At 40.6% G+C, this 20,529-nt stretch overlaps 1 protein-coding gene across 2 annotated transcripts in view; it reads left to right on the top strand.

Moving 5' to 3' along the window:
• SETBP1 (SET binding protein 1) overlaps positions 1-20,529 on the top strand; it is a 380,871-nt gene that overhangs the window by 263,769 nt on the left and 96,573 nt on the right. The gene's annotated exons all lie outside the window — the stretch shown is intronic.

The raw sequence follows: 20,529 nt of genomic DNA on the forward strand, positions 1-20,529 counted from the left end.
TAACCCCACCCACTATATTTATGCCTTTTACTAAAGATGCTATTCTTAGCTCTTTATCTGACTTAATGGTATAGTTTGCAAGTTGGATAAAGCCTCTGAAATGTTAACGATGCTAATAAGATCTCCAAAACGCCATAGCTGAGCAGGAATGAATGTCTAGTTTATCTGACATACTGTTCCTCAAAGTCATACAATTTAGGTAAAAAGTCTCTTCATTGTCATTGTAAGCTAATGGACAGTGAATCCAGAGGTCTAATTGATCAGGGAGCCACAGACCCAAGACTTATCGTTTTCTCTTATCTGTGGGTATTTGATAAGCTGCCCTAGACAGGCTCCAAAAGTGAAACCTTTATAAATTCACATACTTGTGATTTCCCTGCACTAAGGAGAAGAGGGCTGGCTGGAAGGTATTGTGTATCTCCTGTTCCCACAGGACCTTGCCGCCATGTCTCTTAGTGTTTTAACTGGATTAGGCTCACTAATCTCTACGTTGAAGTGTTGGTTGCTATTAAAAAGACCCTATTCCTTCTCAGTTGCTAGCATGATTTCCTGGCTAAACTGCCCACCCTTACAAATCCTTCTCTGCTATGTAAGCCTCAGTGGTTTGCAAAAGCATTTCTCTGTCCCTATCCATGCATCGAATAAATGATAAGACTCCTATAGAAAAACAGAGCCATATTTACTAGGTAACCAACAGAAACTCCTTTCTGGAAGTTGCAAAAGCTAAAAGAATGTCTTATGTTTTCCTGTTCTCAAATGATATAAAGCCTTCTGGCCAAAGTCCTGTTTTAAGGGACTAATCATCCATGTTGAACATTTGGGTGTCATTTTTCACTGCTCTTTATCATGCGAACCTCTCTCTTGTCCTCTCTTCCCTGGTGAATCCATGATTAGTGAAGGTAAGAACAGTCTATTCATAAGGAATTACATATATTTTCTAGGCTAGCAGATTTCAGGAGGAATTATGACTGTAAGTTAAAAACCACTTAAAGATCACCTGAGATTGCCACTAGTTATGAGTTGTAGCCATAGATGTTCTCCTTGGTTAATGAAGAGACCAATTAGCAGTCTCTTTCATTTGCTGAAGGTGATAAAGGGCCCGCACTTTATGTCTGCCCAAAGTGATATGGTCATCTGGGTGTTGTCCTTTCTCATCATTAGGCTTTGTTGAAGGTGCTTGGTTTTGTGCAGAGCCTGGGTTAAGCCTACCAAGACAAGAGACACTCGATTAAACTTGACTGTGAGAAATTTGATGTTACTGATGGTAATTGATGTAATAATCCATGAGACCTAAGCTAACCCTGGACAGAGGTGTCCCTATTCTTGTATTTTCTGGGCATTAATTTAACTAGAAAATAATAACAGCTTTGAGGTGGACACCTAATTTAACAGACCTGAAAAGCAAACTCTAAACTAACTGTTTTTGCTTGTTAGGTGTGTTATAGTTCTTAGTGGGATTTCTGTAGCCATACTGTATTACTGGCTCCTGGCAGACTTCACTGAGTTTCCCAAATGGGGTTCCCTCCCCAGTCACTATGTGCATCTTTAATCATGCCCATACTCTGACTTAGCAGCTTTCTGTGTGTTTGCACTTACATGATTTTCACCGGATTCAAAATTCTCCTTACCTCCTCTCCCATCTTTTTTGATCTTTGGTACTAGGCCCACCTCTGTTGTGAACTCAGTGTGGCCCCAAGCATAATATTCTGCTTCTTCAGGGATACTGTCTGCTCATCTGTAACTCAAGGGCTTGAGCCAGACCTCTTGTGTACACTCTTTTAGTTCTTAAAAAGTCATTTCATAGACATTTATTCATAACACCTTTCCTGTGATCTTAGAGGACAGGTACTTTCATTCTTATATTACAGATTGGGACCCTGAGGGCAAAGAGATCAAACAAACTGTCCCAATTCCAAAAACCATCACTTCTAATTCTAAGCCCAGGGCTTTGCCCTTTGTATTGAAGTTTGACCACATGTCACCCAACTAGTTAAGACCAAATCTGGAACCCAAGTCCTGGTTCCCAGCCAGCGCTTCTCTGTATCACCGCTCTCTTCCTCAGAATTCCATTGATCTTCCGTAAGGTATCTATACAGTGATTATGTGATGATTGCACAGAAGAGTAATTAGGAAAGAAAACATCTCTTTTTTCAATTCCCAACCAGTGAAGAACAAATCCTTATGGCCTAACCTTTTCAAATATCAATCTGAAAACCTGGACATGGACAGAGCTTCTACCTCTGTCCTTACTGAAATCCAGTTCTCTGAGTTATTTTTGTCATTGTTTTATGCTTATCTCTATATTCTATCATTTGTTTTCCCCAGATTTGTGTGTGTGTGTGTGTGTGTGTGTGTGTGAGAGAGAGAGAGAGAGAGAGAGATTTTTGCTGTAGGACACGTGTGCTCACTGGAAAGACAGAGAGAGGCAGAAAGACAGAAAGCGAGTAATCACCCTCCCCAGGGGGAATAGCCACACTGCAATCCCTTCTCCTCTATTCTCCTCTTGGGGTTTTGGGCATGCATACACATGTGCCTGGCATGAGTCTCAAACTTCTGGATCTGGAAACTTGAGCCATCATCAGCCATGTGAGTGTTCAACACCTTAACTACTACGCCTCCTGCTGGCTCCTGTCCCCAGATATTTTAAAGAATTATTTTATTTAACTTTATTTATTTATTTTTATTTTTATTGGACCAGAGAGAGACAGAGTGAGAGAGAGAGAGAGAAAGCAAACTGCCAGGTCTGGGACTCAAACCATGTCAATCATGTGGGAGTCCAGTGCCCTTAACCACCACACCACCTGCTGGCCCCTCCCCAGATATTTTAATTAACTATTGTTGGTGGCTTGTCTACCTATGATTTATGCCTGGTATCACTGGACATTTTTGACTATCTTATTGGGACAGGCCAGATTCCCTATAATTCCCTTCCTTTCCAAGCTTCAACCTCTTCATTCCTATATCTTGAATACCCTCTCTATTTCCAACCACACCCCCACCCCCCCCCAAAAAAAAACATAAGGGCAAAAAACTGGTTTTTTAGCAGTACTTGAAACCAGGTCAGAATGTGTCAAGATTCCCTGAAGAGCATTCACCTTGATGTGATACATTCCAAAGAGTGTCAAGCTCCATGAAAAGGTGGGAGGCGATGAGATAAGGCTGAGGTTACAGGAAGTATTCAGATTTTTCAGAGACATCATCTGGTTGGTGTTTGTTCAGCTGGATGGTATTGAGAGTCCCATTTGCATTTTCTACAAATTCTCTCTCTACTCTTTCCATCTTCGCTCTAGATTCATGTCCTATTTCACATTGTCTATTCTTCTCTAGAATAGACATGACACAAATATAGTTGTCTACCTTTAGTCTATTGAAGACCAGATTTTGGAGGTGAATCAGAGAGGGCTGTGAGTGCTCCCTGAGATCAGCACTGATGAAAGGCAGTATATAAATGTAACTCATTACCCTTATGGAGAGAGAAATTAGAGACCCCATTTAGCAATAGCAGCAGTTGCACACTCCATTTCCTCTTTCCTGCTTGGGAAATTCTTCATTCTCTACACCCCTGGCCCAGCATATGGCTGCATCATCTTATTAGCTCCCTTACAACACACTGAAAGTTTACAGACACTCCATTTTTCTCTGTGTGTGTATAAATGGGGGGGGGTCTTCAAAGTGTTCATGGTAAATGCATATTATGAATATAATAGACATGGATGTCAAACATTGTTTGCACCAAAATAAAACCACTTTCCCACACACTTCTTTTTTTTTTTTCCTGAGAGAGAGATTTGCTTTAGGGCGTGTGTGCTTGTTGGAGAGATAGACAGAAAGTGAAAAATCATGCACCCCCAGGGGAATGGCCATGCCACAATCCCATCTCCTTCAGGATTTTGAGCATGTGTGCTTATGCTATAAACATTAAGCTGCCAGGTCCAGGACTTGAACTGCAGTTGACTATGTGAGAATCCAGTGATGTAACCATTACACCATCTGCTGATCCCACCACACACTTTTTGAAGTACTCTCATAGCTTACTTCTGCATTTTAGATTTCAGAAGGCAGTGGCTCCTTTGGCCTAAATGCATACCATCTGCTAAATTTCCCTTCATAAAAATGCTTTCCTGGGGTCAAAAAATAAATAAATAGTAGGATGGTGTAATCTCAGAATTGGAAGAAGCCTATCAGCCCCCATTGGAGCCTCTCTCTGCAGGCATTGCTCTCTCTCCCAAGCTGACATGCAGCAGAGTTCTGGAAGAGCGAACCTGTCAGGACTGACAGTATGTAGTCACAGTGATGCCACGTGCTCTCAAAGTCAAGTTCTCATAGGGCAGTGAAGGGCTCTCTAGTGTGAGTGATAGTCTCCCTGTTCAGACCACTTGAAAATAATCTTATGCCAGGTACTGAGGCTTTGTGACCACTGCTGTCCAGGATCTTATTGAACAAAGAAAGATATTGAAAATCGTACATTTACATGTGTGACTAATTCCATTGTAAGGCAACTATAGCCATCTCAGGTCTCATATGTCAAGTGCCTTCTTCATGATAAATGAATCCTGAGAATTCATCCCAGGCTCGCCTCCCAGATATCAGAATCCTGCCATATAGGTAGTTGGATTCCCTTGAGCCTGGTACCTTCCACCTCCCCCTTTGGCTTCCGTCTTGCCCTTTCCAGTTTCTCTTATCAGCACTGTGGGATTTTGGGAGGCAGTTTCTGCTGTCATTCACTGGAAGGAAATGGATACCCAAGCCAAAAATAATATAAAACCTTCTCCAAGCAATCATCCAGATGAGGGAATTAGCTTTGTAGATGAAATATCACAAAGCCTCTACAAAAGAAACATGTGAGCAAAGTTATCTAAAAATGAACTAAAAGAAAGAAGAGGACTCCTGGGCAGAGAAAGTTAGGCCTGGAAAAAAAGAGTGAAAAATGGAAAGCTTATGAACTATAGGCTCTTTAGCCTTAATCCAAGTTGAATTGTAGGTCTTCCTGTGGGAGGAGATGAAAGGTTAATTAGCTAATGGTTGCTGTGTGATTTAAGTGGGATGATAAGTACCTGTGCAAGTCTTATCTCCCATACTACTTGGCTGCAAGACTTCCAGTTCTTTGTTTTTTTGTTTGTTTGGTTTTGTTTTTTTTTTGCTATAGGATACATGTGCTAGCTGGAGAGACAGAGAGACAGAAAAGGAGAAATCATCCCTGAGGGGAGATGGCCACACCACAATCCGTTCTCCTCCATTATCCTCTTGGGATTTTGGACACGTGCACACACACACACACACACACACACACGGTGTGTTTTAAGCCACCATGTCTGGGACTCTAACTACAGTCAACTGTATAGGAGTCCAGTGACGTAACCATTATGCCACCCCCTGGTCCTGACCTCTAGTTCTTTTTAATGCTTAGTTTTCCCAAGTGGTACTATGACAATGCAGGTTTTGAGCAGATCTGATAGTCTAGGGTTCTAAAAGTCACAAATTTATACAATGGAACTTGAATATGAGTACACACACACAATGAGCAATTAGGAAGAAAATAATCAAGTTACTGGCTATGTTGGCCAAGTAATTAAGTGTTCAATGAAATTTCACAACAGATCCCCTCTGGTCCATGTATTAACCCATATCACTCACCCAGTTTGTTCTTGGTTCTAGCTACTTAGCTACATTTCACATTTTACATTTCAAAAAGTGTAACTCTTCATACCTGACTCGCACCAACATACTAGCTTGCTTCCTGTGCAGGCCGAAACAATCAACACCATCTTAGAAACAAATAGTTTAGAGCAGTAATATGACCAATTGTACAGGGACAGACAGAACACGTTTGTGTGTATATCTAGACTCAAAATTAAAAGAAACTTAATAATGTAGTATTAACACCTCATTTTGCGGCTGAGCATACAGAGGCTTTAGAAAGTCAAGTGACTTGCGCAACGGTACATACTAATTAATTATAGTGTCTAGACTAGGAAACAACATCAGGGAGAGGGAAACAGAAAAGGGAGAGAGAAATAGAATAAAAGTCAAAAAAAGGAAGAGAGAAAAAAGAAAAGGAGCAGAAAGGTGAGTCGTGGGAGAGATGTTAAGCTATATGTTTTCTTTTGCTGTGAGTTGTTGTAAAAGGTAAGCATCTCTTTGACAATAATTTGGTTTCCAGGCTATCTCTGGGGACCCATGTTTGGGACTGAAAATGGTCTTTGTGGGCTCTGATGGAAGTCATTTCTTTTTTCCTTTCCTGTCTTAACAATTGCACATACTTATTTTATTGAGGCTCCCAAGGTTCTTCCTAAGGTTTCCTTTTGGAAACCAGGAATTAATGAAATTAAATGTTGTAACCCATAACTTTCTGGCAATGAAAAAAGGAAACTTAGACTCACAGCATCTCTTTTGCTACATTGAAACCAGATATCCAGCAATTCTGCCTTTGGAGCATGAAGTCCCCAGACCATTTATCTTCCCACAGTTGGCAAACGTCCCCTGTCCTGTTGGAAGTTTTTATTTATACCTCTGTGGAGTGAGAAATTATGCAAATCCAGGTGTGGGTACGGAGAAGCTACAATTTTGACAGCTTTGGCTTTGATATAACATGGAACTTTTCTTGACTGGCGAAATCACTAAGCATGCCTTGCAAAGGCTGGCTTGTAACTGGGCAGAGATAAGAAAGGTGCCTTTGGAAGGAAGCTCCAGAAAGCCATGTCTTCACTTGGCTGGCCATGGTGGTACAGCAGTAATGCAACACTCAGTGATGCTGAAGCTGCATGTGAAGGTCTTGGGTTTCTGTACCCAGGTCTCTGTAAACTCTGGATGCTCACTCACATGCCTATAGTTCTAGCTGGTGAAGCTGGTGTTGACTGAGGCATGAACACCCTATTGGAGGTTCCTCTCTCACTGCTTCCCCTATTTCTTCCCTCTTCCTCCTCTCTCTCTTTCTCTGCTTCAGAAAAAATAAGTAAAATTAAAAAGAAAAAGAACAATGACAAGTCTGAATACTTGTTAAAATTGTAGCCTAGGCTCAGCCTAGTGACACTAATGCAAGCTAACTACATTCAAGAGGAAGTAATAAAGATAAGACAAAATGTTTAAATAATCTGTTTAGTGCTTATTGTATATAGCCTTGGTGCAATCCTGGATGAAATTCAAAGAGTAACTCAACGCGTTTGCCCTGACAGAGTTTACGATCCAGAGTGATCTCCTATAAGTTAGAGGGAGAAATCGGTCACAACAGTACATAAAGCAGGCTATAGGGCTCATAAGAAAGTCACAGAGAAAGCACCAAGTGTCCAGTGTCCAGATGGTGGTGTTTTCAGTAAGGTAGAGAGGCGGAGCCAGGAAATACATCATAGTAGTTGCCATTTGAGATGTGTCTTAAAAGATGGAAAAGGCTTTTGGAGAATGGAGGTGGGGGTGGTGATGGGAGACAGGTGAGAAGCACAACTTGGGAGCTGTGTAACCTATCTGCAGACCTTACTAGATTGCCAAAATGAAATGAAAAGTAAGAAAGTATGCCTTGAAAAGCACATTTCATCCGTAAGGGATGACTGTGATGTAACCTCATCTCTCTGTGTCCTCAAATCCCCCATAAACATGATGAGTCTCATCTCTTTACTGACTCACTGCATACCCTCTCAGTGTCCCCAGCCCCTCCATTGAAGGGTGGGGAAGCCACAGCAAAGACAACCTTTGGGACTTACCCATTCAACTCTGTTGATATCCCCTTAATGCCTCCCTCTTTTTATCCAACGTGTTCTGAATCCTTCAGTAACTGGGTAAACTCTAATACCAGCTTACTTTACAACATTCAACTCATTACTCTGTAAGTTGTTTCATAGGTCCTTTTTTCTTTTTCCTATAGAATGAATGTTTGTTCCTAGTCATTAAATGTGCAGATCTCCATTATTGTAATTGCTTTGTATATGTTCCTATATCCATCTCGTATCCTGATAGTTTTTAATGTCCTTTGAGGACAGGCATATTCCTGGTACTTTGTCTTTTTACAGAGTACCTACATCAAGCTCCACACCCTTTATGCTCAGCACTCTTTAAGGTCAATGTATCCTCTCCTTTCCTCTAAGAAGGGATTCCACATCCTCTTCATGGTGGCTATGCCTGGAAAATCCATCCCTACTCAACTGCCAACTTTGACCAAGTAGGTGCTCTCCTGCAGGCCCCACACATCGTAAGCCTTGCCCCTCTCACCATCTTCACCCTTGCTGCTTATCTTTACCCATGTTGCTATAGTACTTGCTCACTGAGTACTCACCTTCAAAGGTTCTACCCCAGGACTTTGTTTTTCAGTGAATCCTGTTATCTTTTCTGATCCTGAGTCCCTTCAGTCCCCACTATTGGCCACTTATTAGGACAGACTAAGACTGGTCATCAGCATCTATTCTCCAGTTGTTTCACATATGCTTAGTCTCTTTCTTGCTTTTTATTATCTTCCATTTTTTTCTAATAAGTTTAAGACTGTGACATTGTGTTTATGCTCCCAGGGGTTCCTTAGACTTGGAATCTACTGAAAACAGGAGCGTTACTCATCAAGTACTGACTTTAGAGAATAAATCTCCTTAGAAGCTGGAACACTGCTAGAGCCACAACCAAATTCTCCCTTTGGGGACCTGCAGCCACCATTTCCTCATGATCCAGTTACTCACAAACTCCTTGCCATTTGGACTTGGTTCACAACCCACCAAGCCTTAAACATGAGACGCTAAATCTCTGTTTAAACATAATGTTGAACTTCCCTTTGTCTGCAGGGCCAACAATATGTTCATGTATATTCTCATTTGTTCTCACCCTTCATGAACTCTCTGCAGCTTCCAGTTCACCTGACCACTCCTTGTTTCTTTATTTATTCTTGTTATTTTATTAGCTAAAACGTGCACACACTTGCCAGATAGAGATGGGCAGACCGACAGAGAGAGAAAGAGAATGTAAGAAAGTACCAACTGTTCTCTTCCATTCTTCATGCAAGACTTTGGGCAAACATACACATGTGCTCACAGTGTGTTTCTCAAGCCACTAGATCTGGGACTCAAACCACACCGTCAGCCCTGTGGGATTTAGCAGCCTTAAATACCACATCACTGGCTGGTCCCAACTGTTGTTTCTTAAATGTATTCTTCTTTAACTCCTTGTTCTCCTCTGGCATTTTGGTTACTCTTCTCTGCATTTCTCCTGACCCCTCTTAATCTGGCTCCATCTTTCAGGTGGGCTCTAGGGCCCTCCCTTCCATTATCTTTGCTTCATACCCGATTAGTCCCTGCTCCAATAAATCTCTAACTCTAGAACATCATTGCTGATGGCTGCCTCTACTCATCATCTTGCACATTAGCTAGATTCTCTCTGATTCCTATGTCTGTTCATGTGCCACTATCCTCCCAAGTACCTGGAGCCAAAATGTTAAAACCATCTTTGGCTTTAGCTAGAGAGGGCAAGTGATGAATCAAGGTTGATTCCTTACTAATATATATCTTGTTTGAGCACCCACGTAGATAATAATGAATTAATGATGGTTATAAGCTGGAGCTGGAAGGAATGCAGGGAAGGGCAGGGCAGTGGGAAAAATCCAAACAAGTAAGTGTATAATTACAATACAGTCTGAAGAGGGCAGAGAAAGGGTAAGTTTGTCCAGTTCTGCTTAGGAGGAGGAAAGGATCAGAGAAGAAAGACAAAGTATAATTTGTCATTTGATATCTTTTCCCTATATTAAAATTTTTTCTTCCATGGTCTACTTAATTAAACAGAAGGTCTGTCAACTCCTGACCACATATCCTTTCTTCACCTTATCTGCCAGGATTCTTCAACTATAGATGTGAACCTCAATAAAACTGAACTAATCACCTTTCCCCATAATGTTTTGGGTATTTCCACCTAAATAAATCCACCTTCTTTCCCACTTGACAAAAAATTCAAAACCCAAAGACACCAAGCCAGATTTGTGCAGAAAAAGTGCTAGGTCCCAGGTTTCCCGAACACTTCTCTGTATTCCCATACACTTCTTTTTTCACCACTCTATTTCTTACATATTTGACAAAGTCGATAGTGTGACTCAGCTTCTGAGTTATCCCTAAAGAGCCATTGCCTGTGGGCTAAATATCAGTAGAGTCTAGAATAAGGCACTAGTTAATAGACAATTTAACCTTTGCTAATTTTTTTTTTCTTTGTGAAAAGACTGCTCTTCAGAGCCACAGTTAGTCTGAGACTGATTTCATTGTGCAGAGTGTTCTTCTCAGCTGAGAACAGAGACCTTGGATGGGTATGTAGATGTCCCAAAAATCACAAAGGTGACACAAATGAAAACCAAGAATGTTCTTAACTCACTAAATAGCAAAACACTTAAGCTAAGATTTAAATAGGAATGTTTTAGGCCAGCCAATATCCTGGTAGTTAAGGAAGCCAGATCCCACATAGCCAACTACAGATCAAATCGCAGCCCCAGGGTTTGCCATACCAAGAGCATGTGTGTGTCCAAAGTCCCAAAAGAATGGAGAAATGGAGGAAAAGGGAGTGTGCAGTGGCCACACTCATTGGTAGGAAGTGCTTTCTCCCTCTCTCTTGCTAGTGAAAGTATGTACACTCTGGCAATACAAAAAATGCAAAAAATTTAAATAATAAGCTAAAAATAAATTTTGGACAATTTGAAGGACTTTACACTTCTAGTAAACATACAAAAACTTGTACCTTGACAGTAAGATAGAAAAAAATAAAAATAAAGGGAAGCAAGTCATTAAGGAAGCCATGAGTCTTAAGCTATATCTCAAAAATTCAGAAATTGTTAGGAGACTCCTGCCTTTTTTAGATGTTCACTAGGAATTGAGATATGGACTGAAAAGACTATGGAATATAGTTCTAAACAAGTGTTCATGTCTCATATTCCAAGTAAGGTTAGTAGGCCATAGAGGTTTCTCTAATAGGATACACTTCTTTGTACAGTTACATTTTTACACAAGTTTTTATTTTAATTTTTTAAGAATACTTTATTTATAGTTATTTATTTTATTTAATTTGATCAGAAAAGGACAGAGTGAGACACACCCACACACTCACCCTCACCCACACCCACACCCACACACAGAGAGAGAGAGAGAAAGTAAGAAAGTAAGCCACTAGGTCTGGGACTCGAACTGTGGTTGGCCATGTGGGAGTCCAGTGCCCTTAACCACCATAGCAGCCCCACTCAAGTTTTTTATTCTAATCACACAAAGTATGGAGGGCCTAATATGTGTAAGCCATCGTGCTGGGCACTGTGATAGCATTAGATTGTAAGGGACATCTTTTCATCCTTCAGAAGATGTGTCATGGTCCTATATGTCAATAATGGACAACTTTAGTGCTAAATGGTTTTTCTCTTTGAGAGCTTTAACAACAATAGCACTAGATTCTTTACCCATAAGCATATATCAATTGATTGTTTGGAAAACATTTATTGATTTTTATATCACCTCTAAAAATACCTGTCAGTGAAGAAAATTTAGAAATGCTTGTATAGGGAAACAATAAAATCACCTACAATCCTGTTTCCCAGAAATAACCACTCCACTAGTGTAAATGCATGGGTCCCCAGCCTGTGGTGCCCATTCACCTTGTTTCCCTTCCCACTCTGCCTTTCTTCTGGCCTCTCCTGCAGAAGCTAGGGAAATCCAACTTGTGGTCCCCTCCTGCCATTTGCCTTCCTTTTCCTTCTCTCTCCGAGGACCACTTTGATTGCCTGGTCTTTTCCATTTTCTCCTAAGTGCTTTTCCATGTTTGACCACGATAACCTTCTATCCTGCATTCTGTGTCATTAGACTAACAGGGGAATATATATTTTAAATAAATGCAGCAGCAATTGGGCTTAAAACGCATTCACATATCCAGACTATCTACTTAACTAAAATTTCCTCAAGATTTCAATGTCAGGACAGCATCTTAAGGCAGAAGATGGTTGCCCCCAAATTTTCCCAAGAATCACTGAGGGCTGAGTGTTCCTACTCAGATTGGATTCTTAGAACAGATACATTAAGTTTTCCAAAACTTGAAATCCCAACTCCACCTCAGCAATGGGAACACAGCTAGTTTGTGTTCACAACCTCTACTTCACACATACACCAAACAGAACAAGTCGAGTTATGGCTAGTTTCATTGGTTGGTGTTGACATCACTCATACTGAGAACATCCAATAGAACACCAACTGCTAATTTTAGGTTTATGATACAACAGATCAATTGGTGCTTGCTTATTTTCCTTCATAGAATACCTATGGATGTTTTTAAGGTGAGATTTTACAATCAATAATTCCCATTTCAAAAACCAGATTCCCTGTATTTTCTTCCATTCTTCCTCAACTAGTAGGTCTACATCTTACATACATTATGAGTTGGGCATGTTACAGGGCATAAAGAAGATGTTACAGGGCATAAAAGAAGATGACAAAATCTTCCAGGAGGGTTTGTTGTTTTTTTTGTTTGTTTGTTTTGTTTTGCTTAAGATGTGCACACATGCTAGAAAGAGACAGAGAAAGATGGTAAGAGAGAAATCAACCCCAGGAGAAATGGCTACACTTCAGTCCCTCTCTTCCATTCTCCTCTCAGGATTTTGTGCATGCACTCACACATGCCAGGCATAATTTACAAGCCTCCGTGTCCAGGACTTGAACCACAAAGATGGCCATGTTGGATTCAGCTTCCTCAATGTCCGTGCCACTTGCTGGTTCGTGATTTCTAGCCAAATAGCTTTTCTTCTGGATTTTTCAACTCCATCATTTTTCTTATTTCAATTGATATTAATTATGACAGAAAAAAATCCATCTCAGTAGTCTTAGAGAGGAAAGTCCTGTTTCTAAGTGTCTTCCACTGGAACAGGCAAGGATTCTAAGTAGTGTCTCTCTCAAGTTAGTCTCCCAGCATAGCACATCAGCCCCACCTGCAGTTTGGAAGTTACTCAGACACCAAAAAATACCTCATGCATGTGGAATGACTACTACCACCCAAGGTTGCAACTTCTTGGTCTGGAGCAATACTTCTTTGCTTTTTCATTTTGGCAATCCTTTTCACAATAATCAACCTAGAGCAAAACTCCATCTCCCCCTTACAACTCTTAACTAGTTAATTAATAAATATATTATTGAAATTGGAAAAGAAGAATATAGCAATTTTTTTCATGGAACACCTAGGAAGTTAGCCATAAGAAAGTGAATAAGTGGTGCCAGATACAGAAATGTATTGCTCCAAGTCCAAAAATAATCTGGCCCTCCATTATCTACCCTTGGGAGTCTCACTGTTTCAGATCATTTTCTGCTTATTTCTTTGTTGTGAGTCTTGCTAAATCTCTTCCTTATCTTCCAGAAAGTACTATGATTAATCCTTCATCTGAGTCTTCAATCGTCATATTGTTTCCTTCATGTAGGGTACCCTCTCCTTTTTATTTGGTTCCACACACAGTCTACTAATTTCCTTGACCCTTCTAGCATCTCTTCTCTCTCTGATATAACTAAAACCTTCACTTTCATTTTACTGCTTATTTATAAATGGCCCTGTATCATTTATCTTTATTTTATTATATAGATGAATACATCTTGACTCACCAAAATCAAATTTGAGTTGCTGGAGTATCAGGATCATGCTGTGCTCTTTCCATAGCTTATATGACACTTAGCTGGTGCTGAGCACAGATATTACTGACCAATAGGACTGGTGGGGCTGACTGTCGCAGACCACCATGGATTCCTGGCACAGGCTTTGAAAAACACTAGCTTTAGAATAAATTCAGAAACTTCTTAGGCAGCCTAGCAGTGCAAAAAAAGCCCAGGAATTAAAGTCTCTCAGATGTAAATTTGGATGCTAAATCCACCACTTGCTAGTTCCATTCTTCCTCAACTAGTAGGTCTACATCTTACATACATTATGAGTTGGGCATGTTACAGGGCATAAAGAAGATGTTACAGGGCATAAAAGAAGATGACAAAATCTTCCAGGAGGGTTTGTTGTTTTTTTTGTTTGTTTGTTTTGTTTTGCTTAAGATGTGCACACATGCTAGAAAGAGACAGAGAAAGATGGTAAGAGAGAAATCAACCCCAGGAGAAATGGCTACACTTCAGTCCCTCTCTTCCATTCTCCTCTCAGGATTTTGTGCATGCACTCACACATGCCAGGCATAATTTACAAGCCTCCGTGTCCAGGACTTGAACCACAAAGATGGCCATGTTGGATTCAGCTTCCTCAATGTCCGTGCCACTTGCTGGTTCGTGATTTCTAGCCAAATAGCTTTTCTTCTGGATTTTTCAACTCCATCATTTTTCTTATTTCAATTGATATTAATTATGACAGAAAAAAATCCATCTCAGTAGTCTTAGAGAGGAAAGTCCTGTTTCTAAGTGTCTTCCACTGGAACAGGCAAGGATTCTAAGTAGTGTCTCTCTCAAGTTAGTCTCCCAGCATAGCACATCAGCCCCACCTGCAGTTTGGAAGTTACTCAGACACCAAAAAATACCTCATGCATGTGGAATGACTACTACCACCCAAGGTTGCAACTTCTTGGTCTGGAGCAATACTTCTTTGCTTTTTCATTTTGGCAATCCTTTTCACAATAATCAACCTAGAGCAAAACTCCATCTCCCCCTTACAACTCTTAACTAGTTAATTAATAAATATATTATTGAAATTGGAAAAGAAGAATATAGCAATTTTTTTCATGGAACACCTAGGAAGTTAGCCATAAGAAAGTGAATAAGTGGTGCCAGATACAGAAATGTATTGCTCCAAGTCCAAAAATAATCTGGCCCTCCATTATCTACCCTTGGGAGTCTCACTGTTTCAGATCATTTTCTGCTTATTTCTTTGTTGTGAGTCTTGCTAAATCTCTTCCTTATCTTCCAGAAAGTACTATGATTAATCCTTCATCTGAGTCTTCAATCGTCATATTGTTTCCTTCATGTAGGGTACCCTCTCCTTTTTATTTGGTTCCACACACAGTCTACTAATTTCCTTGACCCTTCTAGCATCTCTTCTCTCTCTGATATAACTAAAACCTTCACTTTCATTTTACTGCTTATTTATAAATGGCCCTGTATCATTTATCTTTATTTTATTATATAGATGAATACATCTTGACTCACCAAAATCAAATTTGAGTTGCTGGAGTATCAGGATCATGCTGTGCTCTTTCCATAGCTTATATGACACTTAGCTGGTGCTGAGCACAGATATTACTGACCAATAGGACTGGTGGGGCTGACTGTCGCAGACCACCATGGATTCCTGGCACAGGCTTTGAAAAACACTAGCTTTAGAATAAATTCAGAAACTTCTTAGGCAGCCTAGCAGTGCAAAAAAAGCCCAGGAATTAAAGTCTCTCAGATGTAAATTTGGATGCTAAATCCACCACTTGCTAGTAGTGTGACCTTGAGCAACTTAGCTTCTTTGATCCTCCTTTTCCTCATCTGAAAAATGAGGCTATTAAGACCTACCTCACAGAGTTTTATAAGAGCCAAATAAAGGTAGAATATACACAGGAGCATCCAGCACACTGCTTAACACATAGTCGTTAATAATGTTCATTTCCTTTCACTTCCACTTTGGATAAAATATTCAAGCACAGAAAATACAAACAGCAGATTGCTCTAGAGATCTCTTTCTTTAAGCAGCAGGTTTTCTTTCCCAATTATTCTCTTACTGAGGTAAAGTTAAATCCAGCTCTGAACACACATACACAGATGGGGGGGACAGAAATCCACTGGACCACAATAGAATCTGATGATGAAGATAAGGTGTCAGGATTATTCAGATATGGTGAATAAGTAACAACATACACATCACATCCAAGATAAATGAAAGTTCACTGCATAGGCATCATCTGCAGGATTTTGAAGTTCTCTTGAAAGGGGTGGCAATTTCAAATCCTCTGGCATTTGGTCTGTCACTGCAAGAGTTTGTAACTCTATTCAGTAGCACCTGTTTTGCAGACCAATTTATCTACTAACCCCAGCCATAAAAATGCAGTGATAAGAAAGAAAATAATGAAATGTGTATTCATTTTCTATTGCTACAGTAAAAGACTGCCATAAATTTAGCAACTCAAAACAGTATAAATTTATTATTGCAGCTTCTATAGGCCGGAAGTCTAGTGGTCTCCACTGCATCCTCTGCTTATGGTCTCCTGAGGGTGTAATCAAGGTGTGGGCAGGACTGCGTCTCTTACGAGGGGTTCTAAAGAAGGACCAGCAGATGGCCTAATGATTATGTTACTGGACTCCCATGTACTTGACTGTGGTTACAGTCCCAGACATGGTGGCTTAAAACTCACACTGGGTTCATGTGTGTGTGTGCTCAAATCCTGAGAGGAGAATGGAGGAGAACGGATTGTCATATGTCCCTCCCTCCTATGACATCATTTCTTGCTCTCTCTCTCTCTCTCTCTGTGTGTGTGTGTGTGTATGTGTGTGTGTCTGGCAAGCACATGTACCCTATAACAAAAGTCTCTCAAAAAAAAAAGAGAGAGAGAGAATAAAGAGTATGCTACCAAACTCACTCTGATTGCAATGTGCTTGGTTCCTCGTGGTTCGAAGACTGAAGTCTTCTGCTGCTCTTTGCTCTTGGGGGATGCTTGCATTTCCTAGACCCTCCATGTGGGCCCTCCAGAAACTGAGAGTCAGGTACTTCTGTATCCTGAACATTCTATTCCCTTCACAATCCCATGGGGACTTCTTCCTGTTCCTTGAACACAAGAACCTCAGCTTCTAACTGCATATGCTCTTCCTTTCTCCAGAACACCTTTCAGAGGGGGAAGATCTGAATATTATGTCTCAGGACTGACTAGTGATGTTCTGTGTGGATTTCACCTTGTGATTTGACAGATAAAATTCTACCTCAGATAGACTTCAAAATGTAATTAAAAAACAATCAATTCTAAAATAGCAGATCCCTAAACTGGATGACTGGATGATCAAGAACTCAAAGGAAAGGCAGTTCTTTTTATTTTTTATTATTATTTTTTTTTAGAGATTTCTGCTATAGGGTACATGTGTTCACCAGAAAAACAGAGACAGAGAGACAGAGACAGAAAGCAAGAAATCACCCCCAGGAAGGATGGTCACGCCACAATCCCTTCTCCTCCATTCTCTTCTTGGGATCTTGGGCAGGCACACACATGCACCAGGCGTGAGTCCTAGCCGCCAGGTCCGGGACTTGAACTGTAGTTGACTACAGGGGAGTCCAGCAGCATAGTCATTATGCCATCTGCTGGTCCTGAAAGGCAGTTCAGTTTTAGACTAAATTTAACATATAGAATGCTTCATGAAAGAGGTAGATCTCACTAGGCCTTAAATAACTGGTTGGAAGTTTCAAAATAAAAAAAGGAGAAGAGATGACCTTCTTAAAAAAAAAAAAAAGGATCAGCATTTGGTGTAATGGTTATGTCACTGGACTCCCATGTAGTCAACCGCGATTCCAATCCTGGACCCAGTGGCTTAAACTCACGCCAGGTGCATGTGTGTGCATGCCAAGATCCCAAGAGAAGAATGGAGGAGAAGGGATTGTGATGTGGCCACCTCCCCTGTGGGGACGATTTCTCACTTTCTGTCTCTCCGTCTCTCTCTGTCTTTCTGGCGAGCAGACATGCCCTATAACAAAAACCTATTAAAAAAAGAAGAAGAAGAAGAGATGGTTGGGGCGTGGTGGTAATGCAAGTAGACCCACATGGGAAAGTTCCTGGGTTCACATCCTGGGGCCTTCGTGAGCACTCCCAGTATGCTCATGTCCATGGTCCAGGCAAACTGAGGCTGAGGGCAGATCATGGCATAAGGACCCCCAGGAGTGCCCTTCTCTCTCATACATAGAAGAAATGAATAAATACACCTAAAAATAAATAATAATAATTGTTTGGATTTATGTAAATGAGGAGAAGAGAGGAACCCTTTGAAGAAAAGTATGAATATATATAGATAATGTCCTCTGGAAAAAAGATAGTGCTTATTCATTCATCATACATACACATGTGTTCATGCACACATGCATACACATGTACACACACACACAATTTCTGGGAATATAAAGGTGAACATGAAATATTAAAAATATAAGGCCCTGATATTCATAAAGTTTACGGGATACTAGAAGATAAAGAAAAGGAAAAAAAAAAGCCAAGTAAAACTATTAAATAATAAAGTGTAATATGTTTTGGAAGAATAAATAGTGAACATGGTCTACTTGACTTGAGTGGTGAGTGGCAGTGCAGGACCTTGGGGGAGGCTGCTTACATCAGCATGGCCTTAGAGCGTTTGGACTGCCACGTTGTTTTGATTGAGTGCTACCAGCAAGAGGAGAGCCCTGGAAGGAAAGGAATAGCTTGGTGATCACTGTGCCTTCCGCAGATTAGTGTGGCCATGATATTACTTACCTTGGCAGAGTAAGTAGTTCCAGACCATCTTGCAATTTTGTTACATGTCTGAATGGCTTAATGAACCCTTTCTTCCTAAGTAGGCAATGGTGACTTTGCCCCTAATCCCTGCTTGAATGACTGGGTTTTAATGACTTGCTCCTTCAGAGTGCCCTGGTGAGACAAAGCAGCAGCTAAACCTGTTTGGAATCCAGCTCTAGCTTGCATGCTAGGAGGAGGTGGCTCAGAACATGTATAAAATCAAAGTATTTCTCACTCCCAATTTCTTTTCACAGTAAGAATCTGTTTTATTCCGTGAGGAAAGTAAAATAGCTCCTTCTCTTGGATTTCTTGCTGACATTTCTTTGTGGTGGGAGTCAGGGGTGGGGGTTCACTCTGAATGCATACTATACCTCCTGGTACAGTTCTGTGGCATTTTCATAAAATACCAAGCACCAAAATTCTCGTAATTACAAAAACATGTGCTTGCTTTCTCCCTATATCCACTAAAATTCTTTTCTCTCATTAAAAACAAAAAAAAAAAAATAGAAAGTTCAGAAATTAAATTAGAAAGCTAAACTCGATATCTTTAAATTCTTTTGGTTTCAAGAAAAAAAAAAAAAAAAGACCTTCAGTTTTCTTAATTTCCCTTCAGTTAAATGTTACTCCTGAATGAGGAAGATTGTACTAAACTTCTAAAGAGCTGGGACGCTAACATAAGGGAAGGATTTGTATTTCCTTGCTATGAAAAAAAGAAGAAAAAACCCTCAGTTATGTCTCATCTTTCGGAACGCAGTGCCCTGTCCAACCCACAGACTGTTGGCAGCAACTTCACTCTACACAGAACGTTCTTTTAAGCTCCCCCCATCCCAACCTTTCCTGTGAAGTTATAAATCTCAGCATTTACAGACATATTATTTAAATCAAGTATGGACTTTAGGTTGGACCCTTTGGCACCATTCTGCTTGGTGGTATTAGAGAGATTTAGAGAGAAGGTCCCCCCCAAAAGCAGGCATACTTAGCTGATCCAAGTCAAGGTTTGAGGATATTTGTGAAATCCCATTTGTTCCTCCCACACCAAGTACCTACTTTGTGAAGCTGTGGTTTAATAGCTTGGTGCCCAGGGGTAGTTTTATCCAACCCCTCACAACATCCTCCTGACGGTTTCAAAAATGAAATGACCCTGAAGATCAAACTCAATGCCTCCCGCATGGCCTCATCTTCTGTTTATGGCTGGCCTCTTGATTCTACCTACGCAACACTCTCTTTAGCTGTTGTTGCTGCCAGCAGATCTGTGTGGCCTCAGGTGAAGCTACAACCAGAGAAATGTCCAAGATTGTCTGCTCAGGCAGGCAAATTCCTGAATCGCCTGCTGCCTTTGAGTCCAAGAACCCTAATTCTCCACTCCTGAACATTTTGCATACTTTGGAATAATGGCATATTTTTAAAATACACACTTGTGCATTCTCTCCTTCAGTCATTGCAGCACATAGCCCAAAACTCATATATTCCTCAGGGATCACTCCCAATAGATTTGCTCAGGAACTCAGGCCAAGAACTGGTGAGTTAGGACAGTGAGTTATTACTGGGAGGAACTGGGAAAAGAAAGGAGCTGACCAAAGAGAGAAAACTTGGAGGCCTTTGGCAAGTGGTTTAAGCAACCTTCTGCCTCTGTTTCCTCGAATCCAAAACAGAGGTGGTAGTAGTTAGCACTTTACAGGATATGGTTGCTTTTAATGTTGTAGCATAATGCTTGACTCATAGGAAAAGTGCAATAAAATGTTAGCAGTTATTATTAATATTATCAAACATATATCGAGCAATGTGGTATACTAACTTGTATTCCATAATTTGGATATAAGAATTCCAGTTGTTTTGAGGACCAGCAGTTAGCATATTGACTATGTCGTTGGACTACCATGTAGTCAACCGCAGTGTGAGTCCTGGACCCGGTGACTTAAACTCATGCCAGGAGCGTGTGCGTGTGTGCCCAAGATCCTGAGAGGAGAATGGAGGAGAAGGGATTGTGGCGTGGCCATCCTCCCTGGGGGGTGATTTCTCGCTTTCTCTCTCTGGCTTTCTGGTGAGCTCACGCGCCCACATAAAGAAAACTCCACCAAAAAAAAAAAAAAAAAAAAAAAGCCTGTTGTTTTTGAAAGTAAAATATATCATCACTG

This window comes from Tupaia chinensis, unplaced genomic scaffold (assembly GCF_000334495.1).
Source record: "Tupaia chinensis unplaced genomic scaffold, TupChi_1.0 Scaffold000119_1, whole genome shotgun sequence".
Classification (NCBI taxonomy): Eukaryota; Metazoa; Chordata; class Mammalia; order Scandentia; family Tupaiidae; genus Tupaia; species Tupaia belangeri.